Source organism: Pyrus communis, chromosome 17 (genome assembly GCF_963583255.1).
Source record: "Pyrus communis chromosome 17, drPyrComm1.1, whole genome shotgun sequence".
NCBI lineage: Eukaryota > Viridiplantae > Streptophyta > Magnoliopsida > Rosales > Rosaceae > Pyrus > Pyrus communis.
This window is the reverse complement of record NC_084819.1, coordinates 4,536,405-4,544,904: the sequence shown is the minus strand read 5'-3', so window position 1 is coordinate 4,544,904 and position 8,500 is coordinate 4,536,405. Positions and strand designations below refer to the sequence as shown.

The 8,500-nt window shown below is 36.9% G+C and overlaps 1 pseudogene; it reads left to right on the top strand.

Annotated features, from left to right (window-relative positions):
- Positions 1 to 4,212: 4,212 nt before the first annotated feature.
- On the top strand, positions 4,213 to 8,261 carry LOC137721668 (probable LRR receptor-like serine/threonine-protein kinase At3g47570; annotated as a pseudogene).
- Positions 8,262 to 8,500: the final 239 nt, after the last annotated feature.

Sequence of the window (8,500 nt, the reverse complement as noted above, 5' to 3'; positions counted from 1 at the left end):
AACCCATACACCCATTCTTCAAGATCAAGCCCAACGCCCCTTGAAGATCCGTTCAACAACTGTTCATCCAAGATCAAGCCCCGACGGTCCTTGGATCAACAAACAAATCCACACATCTATTCTTCAAGATCAAGCCCAAAAGCCCTTGAAGAAAACTAACTGTTCATTCAAGATCAAGCCTCGACGGCCCTTGAAGAAAACCAACCGTTCTTCAAGATCAAGCCCAAAAGCCCTTGAAGATCCGCTCATCCATCAACATTCAAGATCAAGCCCCGAAGGCCCTTGAAGAAACTTACAACTGTTCATCCAAGATCAAGCCTCGACGGCCCTTGGATCAACAAATCTAGATCTTACGGAGATAGAATCAGAGGACCAAATTAGAGAGATCGTAACCCCAAAATCATAAACACAAAAAATATTATTTTGTACACGTTTATTCTGGTTTCTTGTTTCAAGGAATCTTCCGTGTTCACATTCATTTTTTAGGAAACTGAAAGTAATTAGAAAAAAAGTTTCAGTTTTAAAAAAAAAATAAAAGCCAAAAGAAAAAAAAAACTAAAAACGAAATGATTATCAAACGGCTCCTTAATTACAAAGAAAATAAGAAATTGTAATAAACTTTTTAAGTGAAGATCACAATTCTATGTTGTTTGTTTTGATCGAGTGTGAACTGAAGACTACAATTCCACATTTGGACATCTCCAGCTGTGCAGCACAAATTACCAATATTGTTATAAATTTCAATGATGATGTTTCACCAAAAGTAAAGGTGAATGAAGATGACATCCTTACCGCTGATTGCTCGCTTCCAAGTTGCAACTGGGTTGGTGTTACTTACGGTGTACGCCACCTTCTTGTCATGCCCTTGAATCTCACTTACATCGGTCTCAGTGCAATCACCGTTCTCCCTCACCTAGCTAAGCTATCGGCACAAAATGAAGGCTTATTTTTAGCTGCACCTTCTTAAATTTGATTTTTATCTCATTTTGCCCTTATTGCTTGCGATTTTGATCTCATTTTGCCTCTATAGCTGAACAATAAGAAAAAAATGATTGGTGTTTTTATATGTAAAAATTCCAAATAACAAGTCTTCGTTCGACTAGTCTAAGTTTCGTCACTTCGACGTAGAAGCCGGGCAAGTCTAAGTTGTGCACAAGTCTTGGTAAGACCAACTTGTTTCCCTTTTTATGTGATTGTAATGAGTTCAAGTTTTCTATCGAATTAAAACCAAAAGACGAAAACTACTACAATTAAGGAGAGCATATATATACTACGTATGGAGAGAAGTCGTTTCCTACTGCCGAGAATGTTGTTGATGATACATTACTTGTGTTGTATCAATATGATGATTATGGCTAATTACTTAAGTGTGTGCATTAGGAATAGCTCATACCAATTTCAGCACAGATCAGTCTGCCCTTCTTGCTCTCAAAGCTCATATCACTAGTGACCCTCAAACATCTTGACCGCCAACTGGTCGTCTGCCTCCAATTCCAACATTTGCAACTGGATTGGCTTTAGCTGTGGTGCTCGCCACCACAAAGTCAGGGCCTTAAATATTTAAATAATAGAAAACAATTTTTAGTTTTATATAATTAAAACTTTTAAAATAAAAAAAGAAGTAAAAAAGAAGAAGAAGAAGTAAATGAATAAATTGGGATTAAAGCTTCAAGCTTGTAGCTTTCTGGTTCGTGTTCGTGCTTGGTTTGACTGAAATGGAAAAATATTATGACAGAAGCCTCACATTGATTTAAGACACTCAACTTTAGTGACCATTTAATTACAGGCTATCTGATATCCATTTCTTTTTCATTTTTCATTTTTTCCACTTTTTATTAAAATTGAAAATTGTAATTCTTTGGTAACTGCTTTCTTGAGTTTTCAATGTTTAGCCTTTATTTTTCAATTTCCGTTTTTTTTTAAAAAAACATTAAAAGAAGTACAAAATAAAATTTTTAGTTTTCATAAAAATGAGTATATAAAAATAAAAATTAAAGTGAAATAGTTATCAAACGGATTCTTAATTATTAAGAAAACAAAAATTTTAACATACTTTTTTTAATGCATTGTAGAGATCACAATTCTATGTTGTTTGTTTTGATCTAGTGTGAACTGAAGACTACAATTCCACATTTGGGCAACTCCAGCTGTGCAGCACAAATTACCAAAATTGTTAAATTTCAATGAAGATGATTGTTCATCATGATGCTTCACCAAAAGTAAAGGTGAATGAAGATGACATCCTTACCGCTGATTGCTCGCTTCCAAGTTGCAACTGGGTTGGTGTTACTTACGGTGTACGCCACCTTCTTGTCATGCCCTTGAATCTCACTTACATCGGTCTCAGTGCAATCACCGTTCTCCCTCACCTAGCTAAGCTATCGGCACAAAATGAAGGCTTATTTTTAGCTGCACCTTCTTAAATTTGATTTTTATCTCATTTTGCCCTTATTGCTTGCGATTTTGATCTCATTTTGCCTCTATAGCTGAACAATAAGAAAAAAATGATTGGTGTTTTTATATGTAAAAATTCCAAATAACAAGTCTTCGTTCGACTAGTCTAAGTTTCGTCACTTCGACGTAGAAGCCGGGCAAGTCTAAGTTGTGCACAAGTCTTGGTAAGACCAACTTGTTTCCCTTTTTATGTGATTGTAATGAGTTCAAGTTTTCTATCGAATTAAAACCAAAAGACGAAAACTACTACAATTAAGGAGAGCATATATATACTACGTATGGAGAGAAGTCGTTTCCTACTGCCGAGAATGTTGTTGATGATACATTACTTGTGTTGTATCAATATGATGATTATGGCTAATTACTTAAGTGTGTGCATTAGGAATAGCTCATACCAATTTCAGCACAGATCAGTCTGCCCTTCTTGCTCTCAAAGCTCATATCACTAGTGACCCTCAAACATCTTGACCGCCAACTGGTCGTCTGCCTCCAATTCCAACATTTGCAACTGGATTGGCTTTAGCTGTGGTGCTCGCCACCACAAAGTCAGGGCCTTAAATATTTAAATAATAGAAAACAATTTTTAGTTTTATATAATTAAAACTTTTAAAATAAAAAAAGAAGTAAAAAAGAAGAAGAAGAAGTAAATGAATAAATTGGGATTAAAGCTTCAAGCTTGTAGCTTTCTGGTTCGTGTTCGTGCTTGGTTTGACTGAAATGGAAAAATATTATGACAGAAGCCTCACATTGATTTAAGACACTCAACTTTAGTGACCATTTAATTACAGGCTATCTGATATCCATTTCTTTTTCATTTTTCATTTTTTCCACTTTTTATTAAAATTGAAAATTGTAATTCTTTGGTAACTGCTTTCTTGAGTTTTCAATGTTTAGCCTTTATTTTTCAATTTCCGTTTTTTTTTTTAAAAAACATTAAAAGAAGTACAAAATAAAATTTTTAGTTTTCATAAAAATGAGTATATAAAAATAAAAATTAAAGTGAAATAGTTATCAAACGGATTCTTAATTATTAAGAAAACAAAAATTTTAACATACTTTTTTTAATGCATTGTAGAGATCACAATTCTATGTTGTTTGTTTTGATCTAGTGTGAACTGAAGACTACAATTCCACATTTGGGCAACTCCAGCTGTGCAGCACAAATTACCAAAATTGTTAAATTTCAATGAAGATGATTGTTCATCATGATGCTTCACCAAAAGTAAAGGTCAATGAAGATGACATCCTTACCGCTGATTGCGCACTTCCATGTTGCAACTGGGTTGGTGTTACTTACGGTGTACGCCAGCTTCTAGTCATGCCCACTTACATCGGTCTCACTGTAATCACCATTCTCCCTCACCTAGCTAAGCTATCAGCAAAAAATGAAGGCTTATTTTTAGCTGTACCTACTGAAATTTGATTTTAATCTCATTTTGCTCTTATAGTTTATGATTTTGATCTCATTTTGCCCCTATAGCTGAGCAATAAGCAAAAAATGAATGGTGTGTTTTATATGTAAAAATTCCAAATTACAAGTCTTCGTTCGAATAGTCCAAATCTCGTCACTTCAACGTAGAAGCCGAGCAAGTCTATGTCGTGCACAAGTCTTGGTAAGACCAACTTGTTTCCCTATTTATGTGAATGTAATGAGTTCCAAGTTTTCTGTCGAATTAAAACCAAAAGACGAAAACTACTACAATTAAGTAGAGTATATATATGCTGCGTATGGAGAGAAGTCGTTTCCTACTGTCGAGAATGTTGTCGAGGATACATTGCTTGTTTTATATCAATATGATGATTATGGCTAATTACTTTACTCCAAGTGCATTAGCAATAGCTCATACCAATTTCAGCACAGATCAGTCTACGCTTCTTGCTTTCAAAGCTCACATCACTAGTGACCCTCAAAACATCTTAACCGCCAACTGGTCCTCTGCCTCCAATTCCAACATTTGCAACTGGATTGGCGTTACCTGTGGTGCTCGCCACCACAGAGTCACGGCCTTAAATCTCTCGTACATGGGTCTTGCTGGAGTTATTCCTCCGCATCTAGGTAACCTCTCATTTCTTGTTGAGTTGGGCCTTCAGAATAATAGTTTTCATGGTCCCTTACCCCATGAACTGTCTCGTTTGCACCGGTTGAAGGCGATTAACTTTCAAAACAATAGGTTTATGGGAACCATTCCTTCGTGGTTTGGGTCCTTCCCTAAACTTCAAACCTTCACATTGGCCGATAATGGCTTCTCTGGTTCCATACCCGTTGCTATCTTCAACTTATCTGCACTCAAAATAATTATTTTGAGCGGGAACCAACTATCAGGTACGTACGTACCACCATTACCAACCACCTAGGAATATAAATAAATGTTGCTTGCTTCATGATTACATTTTAACGTCTTTGTTTCATTTTAATATCTATATATAAAATGTATAACAATCATCTTTTTTTTTTTTTTCCTTCTTTTTTGTTGGAATGCATGCACATATTTAACAGGTAGCATACCCAGAGAAATAGGCAACTTAACAATGGTGAAGGGCATATACCTTGACGACAACAAGTTCGAAGGTATACTGTATGGCTTAGGTTTTGTTACATATATATACACACACGCACACACAAGCCCCTTCTTAGCTGGGATCTTGTTCAGCTTCAGCAAAAAATGAGATAAGAGGACTATCATATATTTACCGTGTAAGACCCTTGTATTCTAGAGCAAAAAAGAGGTCCTATATAGTGAGTACATGGTCCTTAGAATGTATCCCACTTTTGCTACAGTACAACGGGATTCCCACTAAGAAGCTGCTCCTATATATGTGTACATGATTTTAACAGTATGCACATATTGATTTTATAGAACTTCCGAATGAGATAGGCAGTTTACGTCAGCTGAAGGAGTTGTTTGTGCAGGACAATGCCCTAAAAGGCTCTGCCTTTGTGCCTGTCCTTAACATATCTTCTTTGACTACTTTGGCTCTATCTATAAACAACATGAGTGGTAGTCTTCCGGACAATATGTGTGAGCGTCTTTCGAGTATTCAACGATTTTATTTGAATCAAAACCAGCTTGACGGTCTGATTCCCTCCAAACTGGGGCAATGCAAAGAGCTTCGTGTAATCGAATTAGAGTATAACAATTTCCGTGGAAGCATACCCAAAAGTCTTGGCAATTTGACCTACTTAAGCAACATTTTTCTTTCCAACAATAATTTAGAAGGTAATAAATTTGAGGGCCTTTTACAATTATTTCATTTTTAGTTTTTAGTTAAACTGAAGTTACAAAGTTAATGCAAATGTGCTGAAATTGTGACAGGTACAATACCGGATGAGATTGGTGATCTTCCGCAATTAAAGGATTTAAGACTGGGTGTTAATAATCTCAATGGTGTCATCCCATCCAAACTCTTCAATAACTCCATGATTAGAGTAATATCCCTTGTTTTCAATCAGCTCTCAGGTAGCCTCCCAGCAAACATAGGTCTTAACGTTCCAAACCTAGAATTCTTTTCTATAGCCAGCAATAACCTCGTGGCCGGGCCACTCCCTAACTTCTCCAATGCTTCCAAGCTCAGGGACCTAGACATGGACACGAACTCATTTACCGGGTTTATTCCCATCACACTCTGTTCCTTGAAAAACCTCGAGCGTCTTTTCTTGTTCTGGAATCATTTGACGATTGATGCTTCTACTCTCTCTTGCTTGTTTAATCTTAGAAATTTGACAGCATTAGACTTGGGAGGTAATCCATTAAACATCACGATTCCAACTTTTCGTGGGAATCTCTCTACGCCACTCACATATTTTGATTTAAGCATTTCCAACATCAGGGGTAACATTCCCGTTGATATTGCCAACTTGAGCAGCTTGATAGAACTACATCTGGAAATCAATCAGTTGAGTGGAGCAATTCCAACATCAATACAGAGGCTAAAAAATCTCCAAGGTTTGTTTCTGTATGATAACAAACTGCAAGGACATATCCCGTATGAACTCTGTCAACTAAACAACCTAGCCGTGTTAGGTTTAGGTCATAATCGGCTCTCTGGTTCTATTCCTTCCTGCTTGGGTACCTTGGCAGTAGCTCTAAGAAATCTATCGTTACAATCCAATTTGTTAACTTCAAAAATACCATCTTCCTTATGGGAACTCAAGTATATACTGCACCTAAACTTGTCATCCAATTCTCTAGTTGGACCACTCTCAGAAGACATCGGAAAGTTGAAAGATGTGGTGGATATAGATTTATCAAATAACCACTTCTCCGGAAACATTCCCGATAGCATTGGTGGTCTTCAAAATATGATTAATTTGTCCTTAGCCAACAATTATTTAGAAGGGCTTATTCCCAGTTCATTTAAAACCTTGCTAAGCCTAGAATTCTTGGATTTGTCCAACAACAATCTATCTGGAGTGATCCCAAAGTCATTAGAAGCACTCTCGTATCTCAAGCATCTGAATTTGTCTTTCAACAAACTCCAAGGAGAAATTCCAACCGGCGGGCCTTTCGAAAACTTCTCTGCTGATTCATTTGTATCCAACGGTGCGCTCTGCGGTGCTTCCCGACTCCATGTTCCCCTGTGCAAAAATAGAACAAAAGTTAAGCCAAATTGGAGGAAAGCTAAATATATCATCTCGGGGGTCATACCAGTAATACTCCTAGCAACCGCTGTATTGATTCTGATACTATGCAAGAAAAGGAATGTCGAAGTTGTAAGAGAAACTGCCTCGCTACATCAAGTTCTTTGGAGAAGAGTTTCGCGCCTAGAACTTGTAAAGGCGACAAATGGATTTCACGAGAGTAACTTACTAGGTACGGGGGGTTTTGGCTCAGTATACAGAGGAACACTTTCATACGGGATAGACATTGCCGTCAAGGTTTTCAATTTACAGCTAGAAGGGGCATTCAAAAGTTTTGATAGGGAATGTGAAATGCTAAGCAATATCCGTCACCGGAATCTTATTAAAATCATAAGTTGCTGCGATGAACTTGATTTCAAAGCCCTGATACTTCAATTGATGCCTAATGGAAGCCTCGAAAAGTGGTTGTATTCTCCAAACTGCTCCATGAACATCCTGCAGAGGCTGGACGTAATGAAAGATGTTGCATTGGCACTGGAATATCTTCATCATGGTTACTCGATACCTATCGTTCATTGTGATGTGAAACCAAGCAATATACTACTAGATGATGATATGGTTGCACATGTTGCTGATTTTGGCATTGCAAGACTCATCAGCGGTGGAGATTCGTTGACAGAAACCATGACCCTAGCCACAGTTGGATATATGGCTCCAGGTGATGTATTTTTTTCAATTTTGTATATGTTGGTCTTATTAGGAGTTATAATTTCCTTTTTATCATATATAACTAAATTCATATACAAATTTTGCAGAGTTTGGGATCGAAGGAAGCATTTCTACGAGTAGCGATGTGTATAGTTTTGGTATTGTACTCATCGAGACATTCACAAAAAGGAAGCCAACGGATGAGATGTTTGATGGGGAAATGAATTTAAAGCAATGGATTGTAGATTCATTATTTCTAAATGTTGCTATAGATGAAGTTGTGGATGCCGATATACTTGGGACGGAGGAAGATGGTGATTTCGTGAGCAGGAGGGATTGCTTATCATCCGTTATGAGATTAGCTTTAGCTTGCACTGCAGCATTGCCGGGAGAGAGGATTAACATGAAAGATGTTGCAATCACACTCACCAAAATCAAGACTAAGTATTTGAAGGACTGAAGGAGTGAACTCTTAGTTCTTTTCGTTCTCTATATTTTTGGATCCATTTTCTTATTGTTTTTTCGAAGACTACATTATTTTCGTATAGTGACGGATATGACAATATGTGTATATTCCTTAAATTGAAATGTTGTACTTGTATTTGACTAGGCAATGTGACCAGTAGTACCAAGATTGCAATTCCAATTATTCTTCTCATATTTTGATACTAAAGCATTTAGTTTCTACGGCCAACCGAATCCGTTTCAAAAATTTACACTTCCAGGTCAAGAACGCCTGCCATGGAAACACAAAGTTAT